At 50.6% G+C, this 12,938-nt stretch overlaps 2 non-coding genes across 2 annotated transcripts; both read left to right on the top strand.

Moving 5' to 3' along the window:
- The first annotated feature begins 8,228 nt into the window (after positions 1 to 8,228).
- On the top strand, positions 8,229 to 8,301 carry Trnak-cuu (transfer RNA lysine (anticodon CUU)). The gene has a single exon. It is a non-coding gene; the product is annotated as a tRNA-Lys (tRNA).
- A 1,008-nt stretch (positions 8,302 to 9,309) lies between these two features.
- On the top strand, positions 9,310 to 9,382 carry Trnak-cuu (transfer RNA lysine (anticodon CUU)). The gene has a single exon. It is a non-coding gene; the product is annotated as a tRNA-Lys (tRNA).
- The last annotated feature ends 3,556 nt before the right edge of the window (positions 9,383 to 12,938 follow it).

Consider the following 12,938-nt stretch of genomic DNA (forward strand, 5'->3'; position numbering starts at 1 on the left):
GCGGGAGGAGCGCTGGCCTCCCAGCGGCGGCGGCGGTCGGGCCCGGGGGCCCGCTGGTCCGTGGCGCAGACGGCGCCGCTGCTGCTGGTGCTGCGTGCGGGCCGAGGAACGCCCTGCGACGGCGCTGCAGCCGGCGAACTCGCGGGTCCTGCCCGCGGCGTGCGCCCCGAGGCCTCCTCCTCGCCGGGGAGGGGCCTGGGCGCGCCCCTCTTTCCGCGAGCGCCCCTTCGCTCCTCCTGGCAGTGGCGTCACGCGGCCGCCGCTCTCGCCCTGATGCGGATCCAGAGCAGCATCCAGGATGCTGACGCCGACGCGATGCTCGCGCTGCCGGCGACGTTTCGGCTGCCCAACTGCTCTCCGCTCGAGCGGCTCGAGCGCTGGCGCAGCAATGGCGAAATGAGCTCCCGGGAATGGCTTCGCAACTGCGTGGCTGGGGAAAGTATGCGCGTGAGGTGTCCTTCCCGCGCGTGCACCACAGCCGATCTGCGCTGCGTGCGCACGCAGACGAACGAATGGCGTCTGGGAGCAAAGCGAACTAGTGGGCATGTCACTGCGGCGAGAAGTGGGGAGTGATACCTCTGGTGAATTAAAGCATACAAAACCACGGGCAGACAACACAAGATGATACGACCAACAAGGATAACCGTCGACATACAGCGATTATACGAAGACAATATTCGATGCGGTACGGCCTAAAGCTGTAGCTTTAAAACACGGGCAAAAGAAAACGGAGGACGTAGGCACGTACCAATTCATTCGCATGTGAGTAGTGTCCTGGAGCACATGACCGTTCATAAATACTAGTTAGGTATTGACTGCCCTTGCCATTTTCCGTCACCGCGTGTGGACATGTGACTGCTTTCAGGTGTGTGCGGGCATGGTATTTCTGCTGGTCCTATTTCTATTTGCGCAGAAACCTACAAGTCATCACTGATTTCGCTTCTGCCTCCTGGGCATTAAAACAGGTAACAAAACTAGAATACAGAACACGCAGTTATAAGTTGTCCTAAGATGGGACTCGCGGGATTGATTCCGGCTTCATAAGCAGAGGGGCCTGGGCTCAATCCGCCATACACTTGAAGTGGCAGTTTGAGATGATTGTTTTTGAGGTGTGTGTGCGACAGCGCAGGCGCCGTGATACAGGCAATGCCCCCAATGCGTCGCCCACACGGCCGCTCGATAGGACACACACCACCACGCGCAGCAGGTGGCGGACAAACCGGCTTTAAATGTGCCCGCGACAATAAACTATTGACAACAATCGCTGCAAAACACAGATAGGCTGCCGCGACCTTTCTTAGTGCGCAAACACTAGGAGGGTTAACCAAGGGAAATTCGTGTGCGTGCTATGAAGGCCAGCACAATGTTACATTCCCAGAGGAGCACATTCCCGCCGAGATATATTCGCCAAGGCTTTACGAAACGGCCAATCCGCTTGTGACCTTGACGGTGTATGAAAGGCGGTCTGCAGAGCCTGCATGCGCCACGATGGATGAACCGGGGCTTCCACACGCACAGCATGGCTGACCATACGTCTGCATACGGTGAGCAGGCCCAGCGAGGTCATTGCACAGAGTACCGCCCAGAGCCAGAACCAAAGGGGCAGGATAAAGAGTCGGACCCCGGTGCGTGTCGTGGTAAGCAGAGGCATCAGCACTTACTCCAAGGCACTACAAAGCCTCAGAGTCTGGGCACAAAAAATTTGTTCCTAAGAGGTAGTGCGTAGTTAGATCAATCAATCAATATCTACATTTCTGGCTAACGTAACGTGTGCTCCTGGTTTGTTTTTGTTTTCGAACTGAACTTACGGCACACTGGAAAAGGTTGGGGAAGGGCTCCACATTTTACATCGTCATCACGCGTACCGGGAATAATAAAAGTATCAATAGTAATATTACCGGTAGCAGTGTAAGGACATGTCCACCCTCCTTGGACATCGCATTACTTTCTCGACGTTTTCTCTGAAGTTATACAGTTTCCCGCGATGTTATCGTGCACAGTCGACATTGAGGGCGAAAAATTCCCTTGTGTTCGACGAAGGAATATCTAAAGAAAAAATGGCTAGTCTTCTGAATACGGGCGCCATGAATGCTGCCTGCCTAATGTACAAAGAATCTAGAGAAAGAAAAATGGTTAAAGGTGCTTTACATACGTATACGTGAAATTGATCAGGAGTAAAAGCTGGGACAGAATTAATTAAAATTTTGTGTTTTGAGAGAAGGAAAGAGGCAAAAAATTATGAACCAGAGCAAGTGGCCTCATAAAGGTCTGTGAAATCTTCCTGAAATGAAGTTGAGAGAATGAACGCCTGTTAGGGTAAAATAACCTGGATACCCAGCCATCCCCCGGAGGCGACTGGCGCCGATGCGTTGAGTCAGTGCCAGGGCGTGGCGGCGACATAGCACATACTTTACAAAATAACCACATTAACGAAGTAATTCGCATTCCCCCTGTAGCCTCTCGTAGTGTTAACGATTGCTGAATTTTATGAAGTTGCATATTTAAGGAAATAATACGAGGGTTGCGGTGACTGTTAAATCGAGGTTCAGCTGTAATCGCTGTAGGAAGATGTGGCAAGGCATGCAGCTTTGTGATGACGTTACTATGTAGGCAGGGACAAGTGGTGCTAGTTTATTATTCGCGCACTCTATTACTACTTCTCTGGTTAAAATACTGAAACACGGAAAGTTTATTTAAAGCCAACCAGCTTATATTTCCATGGCCCTTTTGCGTAAAAGTGACTGTTTAGTAAGAGCGTTATTGAGAAAATTTTTACCGGAATTCACGCGGTGCTCCGGTGGGGGACTTGAAAAGGGCAGAACGACCGAATTTAGTGCTGAATTCCAACGGCAGATACGGGGCCCCTTCAGAGCAACTTTTTTGCTCCGTCTGGAGCGAGCCCATCCCAATGGCAGATCGGGATCAACCGAATCCTCTTAGAATGGCTGACCGAGAACGCCGTCCCCGCCAAAAGCTACCGAGGAGCCAGAAAAGTTGCTCCCTCAAAGTCAAAGGATTCGGCCGGCACTCGCGGGACGTCTTTTTCTCTCGCGTGACGTCGTCCCTGTTTGCTTCTGGTGTCTACCTCTTTTCGAAATGGCGGGTGCGCGCAGCGCCTACACAGGGAAAATAGATGCTGCACGCCATGTCAGGATCTCGCCCTCTCTACCGGAGGAAAGAGAGTCCTACTCAAGCAGCTCAGGCTCGGAATCTAGCAGCGAGGAGTCCAGCTCCGGCGATGACATGGCATATGAACAAGCCTTGGACCGGTTTAAAGCGAAACGTTCTTTGCCACACTGATGGCGACCCTACGCGAGAACTCACTGCAGGAAAGCCAGCTTTACCCAGCGGGAAGGTTCCGAAGGTACATGATGATGATGGGTTTCCACAAAGGCACATAAAGCGCCTCAAAAGAAGAAATCGCTTCCCGGGTTCCGATTCGAACCTTGGTCCCTCGCGTGACGAAGCCGACCCCTATCCGATTTCGCCATGCCGACACGGTCGAAGCAGTTTAGATTTCGGACTTTGACTTCCACTCGGGTTGCATGTGAGAAACGTTCGCGTTTTAAACCTTTTTCGCTCAAGAAAGGGGCTTTGACTTGTTTCGGCAAATAAGCCGTATAGTATGTCTAATCCCCCAGTTCTCGCGCCCGTGTAACAAAAAACTCCTGTACTTGGTTCGCATCTAGTGGGCATTAGGATTTACTCTTGCTGGCGATCAACGCTGCTCATCGCTAGGTATAGGGGTTTTGTCTCGTGCGCGCCTCAATTTACTCAGCAGTGGGTGATAATCGTATTTAAAAATTAATAAAAATAAATTAAAAAAAAACGTCTCAGGTCCTCCATATTTTAAAATGTCTTATTATACTACCCTTAAAAAAACTGTCTTCCTAGCATTGCATTTGTGTTTAGAGGTGAAGCCGACTTAAAAAAATCGGCCTACGCTTGGGTTTTGTAAGCTGGCTTTTCTACATTATGTGTTGGGCAGTGAAGCATAGCCATGCGTGGAGGGAGTCTGGTTACAACCCCACTTTATACCCCTCTCCACCGCCGCCGCCTCTTTCCCGAGTCGTGCGTACTGTATACTTTCGCAATCGTGTATACTTTCCCAATCGCGTGTGCCCTTAGTCTGTGACGTAGAGATTGCGCCACTGTCCTTATAATTTGGCGTATCAACTCCCAATATAGCTAAAGCCCAACAAAACAAATCTCACCCAGCGCCGGCGTCTGATTTTTGTTTGTTTCTTTTGCCAAGGTTGACGTTGGGCTTTGTCGAGTCCGGAAAATGAGAAAGCACGTGCAGAGATGCAGACGCTTTTGGACATGCTTCTGGAAGTGCCCGACGTTAGTAAATTCCTGTTCCATTCGCGCTATTGAATAGCTCCGGCGGGAGCGGGTGCCTTCCAAAAGCAGTGTCGGGGAACCTTCGAAGGATCAGCATGCTCTGCGGCGGCGCTCGGCGAGCGCGCCGTATCTGCCATTGAAATTCAACACAAGACAGACAAAAATGGCCGCGTCTATGCCTACTTCGCTACCATTGACGTGTCGTAAGACGATAGCATTCCTGCCTCTGCTCAACTGACACCACTGTTTTGAAATCCGCTTCTTGATTCCAGATTTCGCTGGCTGCTGAAGAGTTCAGGATTAGTTTTAATTTGCTGCCCTACCGGACACGTAGGCGAAAGTACTTTAATGCCGGCGTTGAAGCTCGGTGTTGGAAATTTGGGCGCCCGTACGTGTTCAGCAGAGAACCTGCTAGTGGGCCACTAGGGATCCACCAATTTCTTTTTATTGACTTAATGCTGGGTGACTGATGGGGTACTCCTGAGTCACTGGTGACGCACCAGTAAGTCAGTGACCCACCTGCAAGCAGACGCACCAGCAGGTCAACCAGTGGCTGCTGAAATTCCTTTTCTGGCTCATTCCACCGACAGACAGGCAGAGCAAAAGCTCAGCGCTTACGTAGCTCTCGTCCTAAACTATTCCTCCTTGCCAGCTATCCAAGCCGAGCCCAGTAAGTGCGCTCTTGCGCCACAACAAGTTCCCCATGAGCCGTTCGTTTTGACGTGGCGCGTGGCATTTTCGGAGCCCCACGGGGAAGGAGGTGGGAAGCGGGAACGACACACACCGGGCCGCGTCAACGATCGATGCGCGACTTGGCTGGAACGGCCCGGCGCGGCTGACTCACGGGCGAAGCGTGCTCCACGGCCTCGTGCCCTTTTCCAACGAGTGTGCACGCCTGACATTGCCCTTCCTCTGGCATCATGCATGCGCCCATGTGTGAGCATGGTCCATCCGACGACATGTCACACTCTTGATCATGCCGTAGGGTTTTTTTCTTTCCTTTCTCTGCTGATGATTCGCTCATTTGGCTCGTTCACTCTTTCAGTAGTAGTCTTTTTTTTTTTTTTTTTTTTCGTATTTCTATCTAAGGTTGTAAATAGGAGAAAGAGGTGCTTCTGTGTACGGCTCACTCTGCCACTTGGTTCTTCGTCCGTGTAGTGTGTCTCAACATGAACATTGTTTCTTTTTATTTTCCTTTCAGTTCGCGCCTCCTCTCACGTCGACAGCGCGAAATCGGGCCGCAGCCGCTCGGCGTTCGGGGAAAGCCTTCCGGCTTTCTCAATAAGTGCGCCCATCCCTCGCTCCATCCTCCCTACCATCTCATCGGGTCGCACGCGATGCACGCGACGGGCCGATCGATGGTTGCCTCCTTCATCGCACGCTTCTTCCCCGCCTTCTCACAGCCCTGTGGTCCGCGAGACCAGAGTAGAGAGAGACTCAGCCGTTGGCACGATAAAACCTTGCGATACGTCAACCGGAATGTCTTTCAAAGGCGATTGTCTTTCTTGGAGTGCACGTCTGTCTGTCTGTCTGTCTGTCTGTCTGTCTGTCTGTCTGTCTGTCTGTCTGTCTGTCTGTCTGTCTGTCTGTCTGTCTGTCTGTCTGTCTGTCTGTCTGTCTGTCTGTCTGTCTGTCCGTGACTTCATTCAGCCGACCTGCCAAAAGTTGAAAGGAAGCTTGGTCAAGAAGAATATATATAGGCAAACCTTGATAAACTGCTTAAACTGGTGACATGCCTCATATGTGTCAACATTAGCAAAAAGACAACATTATGCTAATTTATAAGCTGAACCTTGTCTCCTCACCTCTGTGCGCAACGTGTTGTGTAACAGGGGATATCGGACATTTTCTTATGGACTGCCGAGAGCATGCGATGGAGAGGTTAGCTTTGTTTAAGGAACTTGGGAGGAGAGCCGCTCCGCATGACTCTTTGGATCATACAATTTTTCCTATAGGACATTGGATAGCCAGGAGAGACATTTTGCGCCTGATTCTCGGGTTTTTAAGTGACATAACACGCAAGGCTACATCCACCCGTTCATAAACATCACCACCACCACCACCACCATCCGGAAGCAAATAAAAAGAAAACGTTAAAATCGGCGTCGAAGAGAGGCAACATAAAAGAAAACACAAAAAAAATGTCTCCTCGAGCTGCTGTTCCAAGATCAGCGGAAACAAAAAAATTGACCACATCTTTCCGCGGGGGGTAACCATGGGGTGATGCGACGCATCTGGGCGGTGCTTGTTACGGTTGCGCCGACCATCGCGGTAGCAGACCTGTTAGTCTCCATTCAAATCATCGGTGGTCATCGGATGTCATCGGAGCGGCGGCGGTGGAGCGACTGAGCGGAGCGGCGCAGTTATCGCGTTTATATGTACCGCGCGTTAACGGTGAGGGGAATGAGAGAGAGCAGCGCATGCGCATGTGTTAAGCGAGCGCTAACGCGCGCTGACTCACAGCTGGCACGGCGACGGGAGCGAGCGCTAACGCACAGATGGCGCTGCGGTGAGAGCGGCGGAGCGCGCAGCTGGCGCGGCGAGGAGAATGGGGGAGAGGCGGGACTACGGACGGACGCCGGAGGGCAAGGCGAGTTAGAGAGATGCGTTGCATCGAAAAATACCAGCAGGTGGCGCGCCAGATTGGGAGCGTGGGAAAACTGAATAGAATTGAGCAAAATTGAATTGCAGTCACCATGGGAGGAGAGAGGAAGGAGGGGGACAGCGTCAGTGTTGGGACAGGGATAGAAGAGGAGAGGGTAGCAGTAGGCGATCATCTCTCGATGACATCTGCAGCGAAGCGAGCAGATACGCGGCCATTTTGTGTTCCTTGGAGTAGCTAACTGGGGCCAGGGTAAGAAACCGAAACGAAGGCGCGAAGGTTGGCTTCTCGAGGTTCGATGCTTGCCTCGTGCGGGGACGAAACGTTTGCCCCGTAATCCTTCGGGGTGCCTGCGCAACGGACTGCTTTGTAAGCTGCATGACGGGAGCACTCCAGATCTGCGAAGGTGCGAAAGGTTATCTGACAGCTGCGCGAATCTTGCTAATGCAGCGTCGTGAGGTTCGCGTAACACCGGCTGCGTACTTCTCTTCGGGTTAGGTGTCAAGAACAGTCGGTAGAACAATAATATGAGTACACTAGCGGGGCAAAAGCATAGAGACTTCGTGGGATCGTCGGGAGGGTCGAACTAAGCCAGAAATGCGAAGAAACAAACGATCGAAAGAATGTTGGCACGTTCTCCCCGTAAGGAGAATATACTGTGGTGTAAAACGCCGGTCCTTGTTCCTTTTATAATCCATGCCCAATTTTGACTTAATGAAAAAAAAAAAATGAAGGAAGCTCACGCTAACGCGTAAGACTCGTAAGCGTAAGCGAAGCTGTACGCAACCTTCACGACCATCACGACGGTTTAAGTTCATGATTGCAGCCGATTTAATTCTTCTTCGCTGCCGCAACGACCTTCACTCCATCACTGTTGCTATAAGTACGAGTTTCCTTAATTTTTTTTGGAAGTGATGATTATTGGACATCACCTTTGAGATGATGACATACGCTATGACGTTCCAAGAAAAAGTTGCCATGATTACGGCGAACGCTGGAGTCTTTCTCGTTCCGAGCAAGTGTTGCCACGATTACGGTGAATGCTGGAGTTTTTTTTTTGTCAGTCTTGGACAATCTTCCCTACTGGGTATGCGTGTTTTGGCCAATCGGGGCCAATCTCCCTAAATGGGTGGGCTCGGAATTTGTGGTATTTCTACCTGCGGACACGAAAAAATACGATTTGCTAAACAGCTTGTCTGTTAAAAAGTAGTCAGGAGAATTTGTTAGACGCCCAAATATGTTTTATGTTCATAATGGTGCTGCCCGTCGTACGCATTCGTCCGCCCGGCTAGCTCAGTCGGTAGAGCATGAGACTCTTAATCTCAGGGTCGTGGGTTCGAGCCCCACGTTGGGCGCGGTTTTTTTTTTCTTTTTCTGAATCATCCAAAGTGACCTTCATTTGCTGTAATAAAAAGTGGTCGTGATATTTTGTTAGCCTACACTCAACCAACGCCATCACAGCTTCTGCCACAATACCGACGACATCCATTGATACCGCCGAGGAGGCTGCAGTCGCTTTGGCCATCATGAACGCACCTTCATCGGACACCGACTCCCAGTCCGCTTGCCGCCGCTACGCCCCAGGACGCATCCCTCGCATCAGCTCCAACATCCTGGTACGTCGCTCCCAACGACCCTGGCCACACATCTCTTCCTGGGAACGAGGTGGCACACGCCACCGCCCTCGAGCTCACTTACCGGGCATTCCCAGAAGAGACCAACGACGTGCCGGCCCACGAATATCTAACCCTCGACCCCCTGCCCCCAACGTACTCCAACATCTTAGCCCACTACCGGAACTCCCGACGACCACCCCCACATCCCTCCCGCACAACCACCGACGCCCGCATGTGGCGCCGCCTACAAACACAGACGCACCCACGGAGAAAGAAGTATTTCGACGCACCACAATCACACTCGCCTTCACTATGTCTCCCCCACCCTCTACCCATTCAACTGCCCATACTGAAACTCTTCCAATACCACCAGCCATCTAGTATGGACATGTCCGTCCAGTTCCCCCCTCCCCACACCTCTCTCCCCCTCTCCTGAGCATTGGGAGCCCGCGCTGCGCTGCAGCCAGCTCGAAGAACAGGAAGCCCTGATTCCCCGGGCGAAGACTGCAGCCACAGCCCGCACCTACCGGAATAGGATGGCCACCCGTTGCTCCACTTTTTAACCCAACTCCCTTCCCCTCTTTTTCAGTAAACTCCTTCAACAACAACACTTCTGTGTGTGGGCTCGGTATGGCGGGACAATGCATATGAGGCTACAGTGCATTAGTAAAACCAAAGGAGATAAAAATAAAACGCACAAATATGTGTTATGTTCATAATGGGGCTGCCGGGCGATCTTTTTCGTCTGCCCGGCTAGCTCAGTCGGTAGAGCATGAGACTCTTAATCTCAGGGTCGTGGGTTCGAGCCCCACGTTGGGCGTGGTTTTTTTCTTTTTCCAAATCATTCAAAGTGAGCTTCATTTGCTGTAAAAAAAGTGGGAGGGAAGTTTTGTCAGCCTACACTGTCTGTGTGTGGGCTCGGTATGACGGGACAATGCTTATGGGGCTACACCCAAGTAGTCTATATTCGTTCGGAACTTTTCTCTGGGATATGCCTCGCGACCACGGTAAAATTTAGGTGAATTTGGTAAATCTGCATTGATATGAAATCATACTTACTTTGATAATTTCAGCCGCATCTCACGCGCTGATATTCGTTCTCATACGGTGGCCGCCCATCCGCTTGTTGCCCGCTGCTAAAGTCCCGCGTAGTCGGCAGGATGGCCGTGTTGTAGCTGTGTCATTGGAATCTTGTTTTCGTTATCAATAACTTTACTGAGCGAAACAATAATTCATAGATATCCACTGCAGTCTAGAAATGAAGTTGGGGTCCTCAATTCAAATGAGCCCTGCCCCCTCTACTGCCTGGTTATTCACTTTCCCCGAAGCTCCAGGTGTGAGCTCGCAAGAGCTGCCTCTCAGTGCTCTTGTTCCTCCTGTGGTGTTCTACTGCCGGATCATGTATCCGTACATTTCCGCGTAACGTGGTGTAAACTAGGTTTAACGCCGCAGTTGGGGCAAATGCCTCAATATTGGTGATCCTCATTAAGCCTCCACCTTTTCCAAGCGCTTGCCAAGCTTGCACTCTTCGTTATCCTGGCCTTGCTTGTGACGCAAGAGCCTGTACGCGTGAGGCTGACGGCTTGACTCAAGCAGGAGCAGGAATATAAATATTACATACCTCGGATTGCATTTCTTACAAAAAAGGTTGTTGTACCGCAGAAGTCGTATGCGGCGGAATGTCCATCGATTCGACCACAGTATATGCCTGGAGGGAAACCTTTATCAAATGACCGTGACAACCATTTATTTACAAGGTGATACTGTGCATCTCGTGTGCGCTGTCTAAGCAGGATCGCAGAAATTATTTAGAAACGTAAAAGCCAGTGACCCCGTGGACGTGGCAAACGGTTCGTTGCCTTTTTTTTACAGTGAAGCCGTCTATGCCTAGAATGCAGCAGATAGTCTCCGGTGACAGATGGAGCGTAGACCAACAATTTTCAGCGTACGGAAAGAATTCATTAAAAAAAAAGTCATAGGGCCTCCATATTTTGATGCAAGATGGCTTATATTGGCCCTAGAAGAGTGTCTTCCAAGCAGTGCGCTTGTGTTCGCAGGTGAAGCCGACTTCAAAAATTGGCGCAAGTTTGGTTTTTGCGGGCTGCACATCGTGTGCATTCCCACATTGTGTGCTGCACAGTGAAGTAGGGTTGCAGCCCCACTTTATATCTCTCTCTATAGCCGCCACCTCTTGCCCTAGTCCTGCATACTCCTCGCCCCGTGCGGCGTTACCCCCAACCCCCGAAACTGGGCTATGCCGCGCGCTCTTCGGTGGCCACCTGCGAGGCGCACTGGAGACGTCATTGTCTCTACCCACGAATAGTTTGTTTCTTTTGTATGTGACGTAGATATTGCGCCGCTGTCCTTGCAAATTAAACATACGAAATCACCGATACAGCTATACGGTGTAGGGCGGAAGGGCTCTGAAATTTGTCTTGCGTTGTAGTTCTTTTACGCCCGCTGTGATTGTGTTGCGCACTGATTTGTCCTCCTAGCGCAAATGAACTTCGTCAAGGGCTGTCACTAGCCTGAGTTTGAAAGACCACTTATCGCCATTCGGAGAATAACATGCAGAATGTACCTTACCCCGTCCGTGCCCATGGTCAAATATACAAATTTCGGCTAATTTTGGGAAAGAAATGGGGCATATGGCTTCAGAAAAAGAGCGCCCACAGGCGAACATGGTTCTTATATAGAAGCCAGCGGTAACTGCATGGTGTCGGTGGCGCATGCTCCGTTCAGCCGATCGGATAAAAATCACACGGGCCTTGCGAGGCGAGAATGTCTGACTCTATCGATCTTCAGACTGTGACAAGGCTGCCTGTGCCATTGTTGGTGTTGGAGAACTGCGTGGCTTGTGATTGTCATCTGAATGTGTGTCTCGATCATTTATATGGGCCGCGGTGTTGCTTATATTGATTTGGAGCGAGGCAGAGTGATGACGTTCGTGTGTTGGTTCCCTTACTCACTCACTCACTCACTCACTCACTCACTCACTCACTCACTCACTCACTCACTCACTCACTCACTCACTCACTCACTCACTCACTCACTCACTCACTCACTCACTCACTCACTCACTCACTCACCAACTCGTGTGAGGGCAAATTAAGCTTGTTCTACATGGTATATTGTTTGCCCTGCGACGAAGGATAAACCTACCGTGGTGACCGCGGAGCTGAAGCGTTTCGCTGTTCAACACAGGCCTGTCGCGGGTTCGATACCTAGTCGGAGTCTCGTCACGGGACACCCAGGCCCTCCTTGGTTTGGATCTCAAGAGCGCCTTCAATAATGCAGTTCACGATGCCATCATACGCGGTCTCATGGACATGAACGTCGGCTGTATAGAGCCTATCACTATTGGCGGTGAGCGCGAACACGGGCGGCGCTGCGGAGCACGCCTCCGTGACGTCAGCTTAGGGATTCTCGCATTTGTCGTCTGCTTCACTCAGGCTCGCTCTCCCTGCTGTTTCTCTGCGCTCGGTCAACGTCCGATGCTTGTCCGCACCAGAATTGGCGTGTGGGTAACATTTTATCGTAATAATAGGCTTAAAGCGTGAGTTAAAGTATAGTTTTAGATACCGCTACGGAAGAAACATTGCCGGCGTCGCCCCCTTCCCTGCGAAGCCGGTTCTGTGCGGAGCGCGACGAGTCGGAGCTAGGCGTCAGCTTCTGTATTAAGCAATTTTTCGAAAAGGGAACAGTCAGCTGCAATAATAACCGACAATAGCAAAAATGAAAGACCAAAACAAATTCTAGGCCTTCAGGGCTATCAGCTTTGCCAGAAGGCATTATGATTCCCGGTATCATATGTATGGTAAAACAGTTTTTGCGACCTTGCCGAACGCTCGAAAGTATCACATCACATTGTATCACATCACTTTACTTTGTCATGGCATGAAAGTTTGCCAACCAGCACTATAGGCTGCAAAAACTATAGGTTGAGTTCCAAATAACCCATTCTACCCAGTAGGAGGTTCATTGGTAAAACGAGTCACGTCTACGTTAAAGATACAAAACACTCTGTTTGTTCAGACCTGGAGGGATATTTCGGTACATTTTCCACAGCCATATCCTCCCGATATTCGGATATGCGTTATAGGAAAACTGCACTCAAAAGGAGGAGGAGGAAGAGGATGAGGAGAAAACTTTATTTAACAATGAAATCGAGCTGGTTAGTGGGCTGGGTCCTCAGTCCAGGACAAGAGAGTAAAAGCAATTTTCTTTAATTCTTAGAACGCCATCCTGAGTAGAATAAGATTTGTTCTTTGCGCCTGGAATGGTTGGAAAACAATAAAGACCTGCCTAGAAATATTCATCGGTTTCGATTCTTGTGTTATTTGCAGGTATACTATTTATTGCGTTAGTTAGCGAGT

The sequence above is a fragment of the Haemaphysalis longicornis genome, unplaced genomic scaffold (assembly GCF_048455015.1).
Source record: "Haemaphysalis longicornis isolate Haplotype H1 unplaced genomic scaffold, Haemaphysalis longicornis Haplotype H1 scaffold_1, whole genome shotgun sequence".
Lineage (NCBI taxonomy): Eukaryota > Metazoa > Arthropoda > Arachnida > Ixodida > Ixodidae > Haemaphysalis > Haemaphysalis longicornis.